The sequence below is a fragment of the Nannospalax galili genome, unplaced genomic scaffold (genome assembly GCF_000622305.1).
Source record: "Nannospalax galili isolate Female #2095 unplaced genomic scaffold, S.galili_v1.0 scaffold530, whole genome shotgun sequence".
Lineage (NCBI taxonomy): Eukaryota > Metazoa > Chordata > Mammalia > Rodentia > Spalacidae > Nannospalax > Nannospalax galili.
The window spans coordinates 380,208-389,886 of NW_008328331.1; the positions used below are offsets into that span (position 1 = coordinate 380,208).

Genomic DNA, 9,679 nt, shown 5'->3' on the forward strand with positions numbered 1-9,679 from the left:
TATCCAGACATGGAGGACTACAACCTTAGCAGCAGGGTCCCCCAACAGGCTGCCTCTTGGGGAGCAGAGAAACAGCAGCAAGCAGGAGAAGTCAGACATCAGCAATGGTAGTAATTTGTCGGCGAAGAAATTGTATGAAACAGAGAGCAAGCATCAAAATAACATAATCAGGGGGCTATTGATATTGTAACTTTTTTCTCTGATGAGGTAACCCCAAAATCTTTTTGGGATAAGAGCTCACAAATACTTTTAATGTTTTTGGCCTTTGGGACAGAGTACTTTGCTAAACGGCCCAAGGGCATTTTGACTTTTAGCCAAGAAAGAAACTGGCTACTTTTCTTTGGGGTCTTTTTACCCTAGCTGCCTAGCCAATTTCTACCTCCTATTTTTATCATATCACCCTCTGAAGAGGCTTACCCAAATTGCCAATAGGGAATTGGGACGCAGACTGCTCTGGCTTCTTCCATGCTGAACAGGGACGCAGGTTAAGGCAATTGGGGTACCCCCTTCAGTGGGTCTATCTAAAAGACTCCCAACTTACATATTTCTTAACTAAAGAGATATGTAAAGGGTTCCCCAACATGAGTGTATTGCCTGCATGTGTGTGTAAGTGCACCTGCGTCATGCAGTGCCTTTTGAGGTCAGAAGAAGGCACCTGAATCTCCTGGAACTGGAATTACAGATGGTTGCTAGCTGCCATGAGGGTGTTGGGAATCAATCCCAGATCCTCTGCAAGAGCAGTAAATACTCTTAGCCACTGAGTGAACTTTTTCTGACTCCACAGGTTACACTAGGATTTGAACAGGATTCATAGGGCCTGTGAGGGTGGCAGTAAATGGTGGTAATGGAAGTATTGTTCAGGAAACACAAAAGCCAGAGGAGTCAGGAGGGAGACATGGGATTTAGTCTTGAGAACAGTGGGTACCATGGATGGAGCCCAGGTTCAATTCCCAATGCTGCTTCTGAGCTTGGTATTTCTCTACCACCATTTCTGAGACATAAAATGGGAGTAATGCTGACTCCGTGTGGCTTAGTCAAAGGGGGCATCTGACCAGCTTTGGCACCTGGACTCCTGGAAAATGACAGCAGTGGCTAGGAACACTGGAGAAATTAACATTAGAGAATTAGAGACACAAGTGGATCTTAGCTGGTAAAAATGGGAGGGTGGCACTGTGGAGAGAGCTCTGTGGCTACTGCACAAGGACCCGAGTTCAGATCCCCAGCACCCACCCACATAAAAAGCTGGGCATGGTGATATATAGGTCTATAACCACAGAGCTAGGGTGGGGCCCTCACTGGCCAATCAGTTTTGTTGAATTGGTGAGCTCCAGATTCAGTGAGAGACACTGTCTCAAAAAATAAGGTGGAGAGAGAGAGAGAGAGAGAGAGAGAGAGAGAGAGAGAGGCTGGAGATTGTGGCAGCTGCCTGCCTTAAATCACAGGAGACAGAGGCAGCGAATCTCTATAAGATAGAGGCTAGCCTGGTCTACATAATGAGTTCCAGTCCAGCTGGGGCTACAGGAAGACCCTGTCTCAAAAGGACTGAAAATCAAAAGCTGTCACAGCTGTGTGCATCATTTCTTCATGCAACCTTATTCAAAGCAAAAGAGGGCAGCCTCCTGACCATTATCACAGGTAAGGTCATGGGTTATATGCTTTGCAAAAACTCTCAAGAGCACAGGGAAATTGTGTGCAGGACCCAACCTTCCCAAAATATGTTACCATTTGGATAATGTCAGGCTGTATAAGCCAAAGAGGAAAGAAGGACAATGTCAGGGGATTTTCAAATTCAGGTGTGAATTCCCAGACCTCACTGGATTCTAAAGACAGGGGTGTGCCAGGAGTGTGAGCCCACATTTCCCGACTATGCTCTCCTGACCTCAACTCTCAGCCAAATCTCTCAAGCATTCTGCATGGCAGCACAGATTTCTAGATCAGATTACTTCAGCTTTCCCCCATGCCATCTGAGGCTTTTTTATTGATTCAAGCTTGGGACTGGCCCTACTTTCCCTAAGCTAAGCTTCTCAGCCTCCAGTCAGTGATCTGCAGGGTTGGTCTTGCCAAGTCTCCAAAAGCAGCTCTGGGCCTCAGAGTCGACACGGCAGCAGACAAGGAGGCAAGGCTACCACCTGCTGCTTACACCTACCCCAGCCCTGGTGGAGCTGAAATCCTGGAACTAGAACACTTTGTTTTATTGTTCTTCTGTCTTTCCAAAGACCCCTAAACACTATTTTATGAACATATGACTAATAGTTGTCACATGTGTTATTCCAAAATGAAAACAGGTGTGAGGCAGTGATACTTCAGCTTCCTCAAATGGGAACTTTGAATTAAGTTCAAAATAAAGGCAAAATTACATGATAAACAAAGAAGTCCATTAAAATAATTTGTTCTTTGAGAGATGGCTCAGCAGTTAAGAGCACTGGCTGCTTTTCCAGAGGACCTGGTTTGGTTCCCAGCACCCACATGGCAGATAACAACTGTCTATAACTCCAGTTCCAGGCTTCTGGCCTCTGTGGGCACTAGACATGCATGTGATGCATTTACATACATGCAGGCAAAACATATACACATAAAATCAAAATGAATAAAATCTTCCCTTTTTTTGAAAAAAAAAAAAAAAAAAAATTTATTCTAGCATATGCCTTTAGTCCCAGCACTTGGGAGGCAGAAGCTAGCAGATCTCTGTGAGTTTGAGGCCAGCCTGGTTTACATAGTGAGTTCCAGGCTAGCTAGGGTTACATAACAGGACCCTGTCTCACAAAAACAAAACAAAAGAAAGAAATTATTCTATTAATTTATGAACCAGTTTTACCTATACATTCACTCTGTCTTCAGATATTAAGCAAACTGTGACTTTTTTTTTCTTGTGAGACAAAGTCTTTTACTATGAAGCCCTGGCTGGTCTAGAATTCCCTGTGTAGACCAGGCTGGCCTCAAAAAAATTATTATTTCTTTGTGATCTAAAATTGCCCTGAACTTCCTTGTGAGAGCCTGTGTTCCACCCCAGCCCAGTAAACTACAAAAAAAAGGAAAATAATTGTCCCTAACTCTTTGTGATTCCCCCAACTGAGCATCTGAGATAACTTTGATATGCCAATTTAGTGGCATTGAAGGGAAACCCAGGATGTAAGCTCTGCAGCAGTCTTGGAAATGGGTTCAGAGCTGAGAAGGAAGAGGAAGGGCTCCACAGGAGGGACAGTTCCCAAAAGGCTAAAAGAAGTCCCCACCTGCTATGCCTAAAAAGACAAATACACAATGTTTGAATTGTCAAAGGATCTAAATGGAAAATTCCTGAGAGAAGATAAGCAGGCAGTCTGTTGATAACCTGGCCATGAGAGGCCATGTTGACTGCATGGAGCCACCACCCCCAGCTGGCCAGTGATGAAGCATGTGGTCAGCCAGATCAGATCAGATCAGTTACCTCCCAACCTGGCCTCTCATCAGTGGCTCCCTCTGCAGCAGGAGAGGGACCCTGAAGTCCTCCTCAGACATGGTGCTTTTAGAACATGACCTCCCTTCACCCAGAAGGGATCTGGGGAGAAGTGAAGGTCTCAGCTGTTGGGAGCTGTTAGTCTATTATGTACATTGAGCTGTGGCAGGCTTGTTTACTGAGTGTGTGTTATGCACACCAGTACCTAATCTGCCTATTCAGGAGGAATGTGTTTATATGGAGAGCCTCACAATACCTGACCTGGAGGCGAGGCAATAGTGGTAAACAAAAAGATCAAAGAAGCCTTTGAAGTATTTGACCACTCCTTGACCCTCAGATACAGGTGGGAAAAACAGCTGTTGATACAAATTGAGTCTTCTGTATAAAAAGGCAGAGCTGAAATAAATTGGGGCTGCAGTCACTACTGTCAGCCCTCCCAAGTATCTTTTCTGTCTCTTGTTTTTTCTTTCAATCCTCACTCCCCCTTTCAGGTACTGTCCATCTTGGCCGGCTGGCACCAGCACTCAGCCTTTTGAAATAGGGGTGACCTCAAGTGCAGGCTCTCAGTAGAGGGCAGTGACTAAAGTCCTAGGCCACAGGGGCATTTGCAGGTGAGAGCACTAGAAACTGAATCTGAGCACCCAGCTCCTGCCGCTCTCCCTCTCGTGCCCTCAGGTCTGTAGAACTCTACCTTCAGGTGCTGAAGGAAACCACCAAATGGAGGAAAAGAAATGAGGTGGCCCCTCACAGCACCCCTGGGGGTCACTGCCAGGACCCAGGTAGGCTGACTGCTATCTCTCTCTTGCCACGTTAGTCTCCTGCCCAGACAGTCTCTTATCAGGGAAGCTGGATTAATTTACAGCAAATGCTTAATCTCTAAGCCTGTGGTCACCATGTGCCATATCTCGAGACTTCTGTTCTATTTGAAGTGATGCATTTGCTCCCGTAGGTAATTTAAAGACCTCAGGTGGAAAATGTCATTTTTTGTCAATGTGGTTTGCAAAACACATCAGCCAAGGAGGCTGCAGGAATAGTGAAAAGGTGCTATAGGATCCATTCATCTTTTCTCAGCACACATTATGTTACTACTCCTAGTTTATGGCCTTTACTGCTCCCAGGAGAAATGTAGAACCTCGCTTCAGGCAAACTGCCCAGTGTTCTTACTTTCAACAGTGGGAGCTTGTGACAGCACTGACTGATATTCAACACTCATCTGCCCTTCTTGGCTGCTATAGAACTCCAATGTTGTTTCTGGGATTTACTCATCCCAAAGGATGAGTCACAATTGGCCTAAACCAAGTGATATCCCTTTCCACTTTGCTAGAGATTGGTTTAAATAATTCTGGCCAGTAGGACATAAGGAGAATTGTGCTATAAGATTTGGAACCTCTTCCTTTCCTTTCTGGACACTGCTATGTGAAAACATGGCCTCGGGAGCTGTAGTAGCCACCTGGCAACCATGAGGTACCAAATATTAGGAAAGATGAAGGACTCATCCTTTTGTCTCTGAACAGTACAACAAACCTCAAAACACCTCCTTCTGGACTTCTTGTGCAGTCATTCTATGAGCATCTTGTGAGATAGCCCCTGTTAGTCGTGTTTCCCAGGACTGTCAAAGCACCACAGAGTCAGAGCTGAACAATGCTCAGTCAGGGACACCTTGGGTCTTATCACATCCATTTAGACAGAACTTTATGGAAGAGAGCAAAGGCTGTGGGACTACAGCAGCCACATCTGAATCAAGGTCCTTTTGACTCTACCTTGTCTTCCCCTTCCAGTCCAGGGACAGGATTTTTGCAAAGATCCTTAAACCTGAGCAAATCTGTGGAGAGAGGGGTTCAGCATCCTGTCTTCTGACTCAGACCCTGCCAAGCAAGGAAGACTCAGCTCAGATAGCAGGAAGAAAATCTCAAGTCTGTCAACATACCAAGTTTTATCACATACCACCATTCTGTTTTGGTCCCATACAGCATCACTTACAAACTGCTATCTATCGTACGGGCCAAGCAGACTTTGTCCCAAGCCACCATATTGTCTTCAAGTCCTCTGAGTTTCCTTAAAACTCACTGACTAAAGTGAGCCTTTTACTCATTCCCTTGTACACTCCCCATTTCCTAGCCCCATAGACAAAGAGGTTGTAAGATTCCCAACAGGCTGATGGCTCCTGGTGAATACAGGGAATATGTTTCTGTGCCTTTTCTCAAATAATATATTTGGAGATTTATTCTGGGGAACCTTCAGAGGCAACTGGGGCCTGTTACTTGGTCCCCATGGCAAGGCCAGTTCCTCCTTGTTGATAGATCAGTCCTGAAATGAGAGGTAGAATCCAAGCTCCTCCTCTCAACTTCCCAGCTTCCTGTTAACCAGAGTCCAGGACAGAACTCCCCAAGGTGGAAACAGTCAAAGGCATTCCCCCAGACCTGGCCAGCACCAATTCACCAAGGCAGTTGGAAGAGTGACTTCACGGCTCCAGCTCTGCTCCACCTGGCTTCTGGGGTGATAGCTTGGACTCAAGAAAAGATGTAAAGATTAAAAAGTATCGATCATAAGACTGTGAACTGTGGCACTCACCTGTGATCCTTGCTACTCAGGAGGCTGAAGCAGGAGGATGGCTTGAGTCAGGTGTTTAGGGCCAGCATGGGCAACAAGAGCAAAACTGGACTTCACAGAAACCAGGGTGGAAATCTGGGGCTGCTAGCCAAGGCTGAGTTGGACATTTCTATTATTAATGTTTTGTTTTTGTTGAAAAATGATATGTGCAGCTGGGCGTGGTGGCGCATGCCTTTAGTCCCAGCACTCAGGAGGCAGAGGCAGAGGCAGGCAGATCTCTGTGAGTTTGAGGCCAGCCTGGTCTCCATGGCGAATCCAGGCCAGCTGCAGCTACAGGAAAACCCTGTCTCAAAAAGACAAAAAAAAGAAAAGAAAAAAATGATATGTGCTCATAGTAGATATTTAAACCCACAGCAGTGTTTGGCAGTAAAAGTACCCTCCAGGCACAATCCTATCACACCCATAGTCACTGGTCAAATTGTTGTTCCAGAGACTTTCTAAATTTATATGACCATAACAGTATTACAGAATCAGGATGCCAATGCTGGTGCATCCTGCTAGGACATGCACCCTGGAACTGCAGAAACAGAGCTGTGTTTATACATAGAGACTTTTAAAATTGATTATTTTGTGGTACTAGGAATTGAGCATAGAGCCATATGCTTACCAGGTAAGTGTTCCACCACTGAGTTTTGTCCCCAGCCTTCTTTCTTACTTTTTATCTTGAGAAAGCGTATCACTAAGTTACAGGCACATATCAACATGCCTGGCTCTTTATGTGGATGCTGGGGATCCAAACTCATGTGCTCATGCTTGCCTGGCAAGCACTTAACCAACTGAGCCATCTCCCCTATCTCCCATATACAGTTTTCTGGGTTTTTGTTTTTGTTTTTTTAAAGCTCAAAGGCAGTTTTATTAGTGTTTAAGAGAAAAATACAGTATGAGTTAGGTGAAAATCCCAGCAGCTGCCAGGAGGGTCAGGAGTGCAGGTCAGCAGATAACTTGCAGAAGTTGCTTCTCTCATTCCACCATGTGGGTCCTAGAGATTGAACTCAGGTCATCAGAGTTGGCAGCAAGTGCCTTTACTCACTGAGCCAGTTCACTGGTCCATAGTCATTTCTTTTAAGTTAGGCATGGAATAGAAAGAGAAGCAGCTTGTTAAGAAAGGAGAAAGCATTGTTAAGAACAGAAGTGGTGGGCTGGAGAGATGGCTCAGCAGTTAAGAACACTGACTGTTCTCGCAGAAGACCCAGGTTCGAATCCCAGCACCAAATGGCAGCTAACAACTGTCTGTAACTCCAGTTCCAGGGGATCCGACAGCCTCTTCTGTCCTCCTTGGGCATTGCATGATGACACGAGTGCACTTACCTACATGCAGGCAATACATGCATACTCATAAAATAAAAGTAATAAAATGTTTTTTAAAAAGTTAAAAAAGCCAAGCATGGTAGCACACGCCTTTAATCCCAGCACTTGGGAGGCAGAGGCAGGTGGATCTCTGTGAGTTCAAGGCCAGTCTGGTCTACGTAGTGAGTTCCAGGACAGCTGGGGCTACAGGGAGACCCTGTCTCAAAAAGACCAAAAAAAAAAAAAAAAAATGGAAGTGGGAAGCTGGGTGTAGTGGTATATGCCTTTAATTCCAGCACTACAGAATCAGAAGCAAGGGGATCTCTGTGAGTTCCAGGCTACATAACAAGTTCCAGGTTAGCCAGAGCTACATAGTGAGACCCTGTCTCAAAAAAAAAAAAAAAAAAAAAAAGCCAGGTGTGATGGCACATGCCTTTAATCCCAGCACTCAGAGGCAGAGGCAGGTGGATCTCTGTGTTTCAGGCCAGCTGGGGTTACAGGAAGACCCTGTCTCAAAATAGAACTGGCCTAGTGAGCTGAGGAAAGAGTCCCCCAAAAGTCCATAGATTTTTAATTTTTATTTTATGTGTATGAGTGTTTTACCTGCATGTATGTAAGTGCATCCATGTCATGCAAGGCCAGTGGAGGCCAGAAGAGTGTGTCGGATCCCCTGAAACTAGAGTTACAGATGGTTGTTATACACCATATGGGTGCTGGACCAAACCTGAATGGCAGCCAGCGGAGCCATCTCTCTAGCCCCCCAATATATAGAGGGTTTTTTTGTTTTTTTGTTGTTGTTGTTTTGTTTTTTGTCTTTTTGAGGCAGGGTCTCCCTGTAGCCCCAGCTGTCCTGGAACTCATTATGCAGACCAGGCTGGCCTTGAATTCACAGAGATCTGCCTGCCTCTGCCTCCCGAGTGCTGGGATTAAATGTGTACGCCATCATGCCCGGCTATATAGAGTTTTAAGAAACAAAAGTAGACATATTCTATCCACACAGTGAAAAAGCTTTTTTTTTTTTTTTTTTGGTTTTTACATGTATATTCCTGTTCATGTCATGTATGTGTTTGTGTATGGTGTGTGTGGCATATGTGTGTGTGTTTGTATGTGATGTGGGGGCGTGTATGTTTGTGTGTGTTGTGTTTATGTAGGGTATGTTTGTGTGTTTTTGTGTATGGTGTACATGTGTGTGTGTGTGTGTGTGTGTGTGTGTGTATGTGTGTGTGCGCGCTTTGGGTACTTATGCTTTCATGTGAGCCTGTGAGTGAAGGCCAGATGCTAACATCTAATGTCTTCCTCTATTGCTCTTCCCATTATTTTTTTGAGATTGGCTAGACTGGTAGCCAGTGAGCCTGGGGCTCCTCCTGCCTTTGCTCCCACAGGGCCGGGGTTGCGGGCAGTGCCACCTGGCTTTTTGCAGTGGTGCTGGGGGTCTAAACTCAGGTCTTCATGGTTACATGAAGTGTCTTTGGACACTTTAAAAAAGTTAAAATGAGGAGACCCATGAGGTGCCCCCAAGTCAAGTCTGAGTTTGATCTTTGGAACTCACATGGTGGAAAAAAGAGAACAAACTCCCCTAAGTTGTCCTCTAACATCTACACGTGCACTATGGCACACCTCCCCAAATAAATAAATCCAAAAAAAAAAAAATTCAAGTTCAAATGAGTAACTGAGGATGCCACCCATATTTGCCCCAGTATTTCTCAAGAATGCCTATAATTTTTTGTTTTGTTTGTTGGGTTTTGTTTTGTTTTGCTGTTTTCTTTTTTGAGGTTGAGTCTTACTAGGTAGTGTAGGTTGGCTTCAAATTCACAATCCTCCTGCCTTGGCCCCTGGAGTGCTGGCATTCCACATTTTTTAAAAAAGAAGACCCAGCTGGTCATGGTGACACACATCTTAAATCCCAGCACTTGGGAGGCAGAGGCAGGTGGATCTCTGTGAGTTCAAGGCCAGCCTGGTCTATATAGTGAGTTCCAGGCCAGCTGGGGCTACAGAGAGACCCTGTCTCAAAAAGACCAAAAGAAAAAAAAAAAAGGGTACCTTCTTTTCTGGACTTTTTTTCTCTCTCCCACCTCTCTTTTCCTCTGTCCCTCCCATCTCTCCCTCCCTCTCCTGTCTCCCCTCTCTTTCTCTCTCTTATCTTTCTCTCTCCTCTCTCCCTTTCTCTCTCTCCTCTCTGTTCTCTTTCTCCTCTCTCCTCCTCTCTTCCTCCTCCTTCTCCTCCTTCTCTCTCTCTCTCTCTCTCTCTCTCTCTCTCTCTCTCCTATCTAGGAATCCATAATAAACTTCTCTTTAAAACTCAGAAGAAGAAGAAGAAGAAGAAGAAGAAGAAGAAGAAGAAGAAGAAGA

The 9,679-nt window shown here is 45.1% G+C and overlaps 1 long non-coding RNA gene across 1 annotated transcript in view; it reads left to right on the forward strand.

Moving 5' to 3' along the window:
- Positions 1–4,066: 4,066 nt before the first annotated feature.
- LOC115067898 overlaps positions 4,067–9,679 on the forward strand; it is a 13,204-nt gene continuing 7,591 nt past the window's right edge. Inside the window, exon 1 of the long non-coding RNA XR_003847253.1 lies at positions 4,067–4,212. This is a non-coding gene — a long non-coding RNA (uncharacterized LOC115067898). The remainder of the gene's footprint in view (positions 4,213–9,679) is intronic.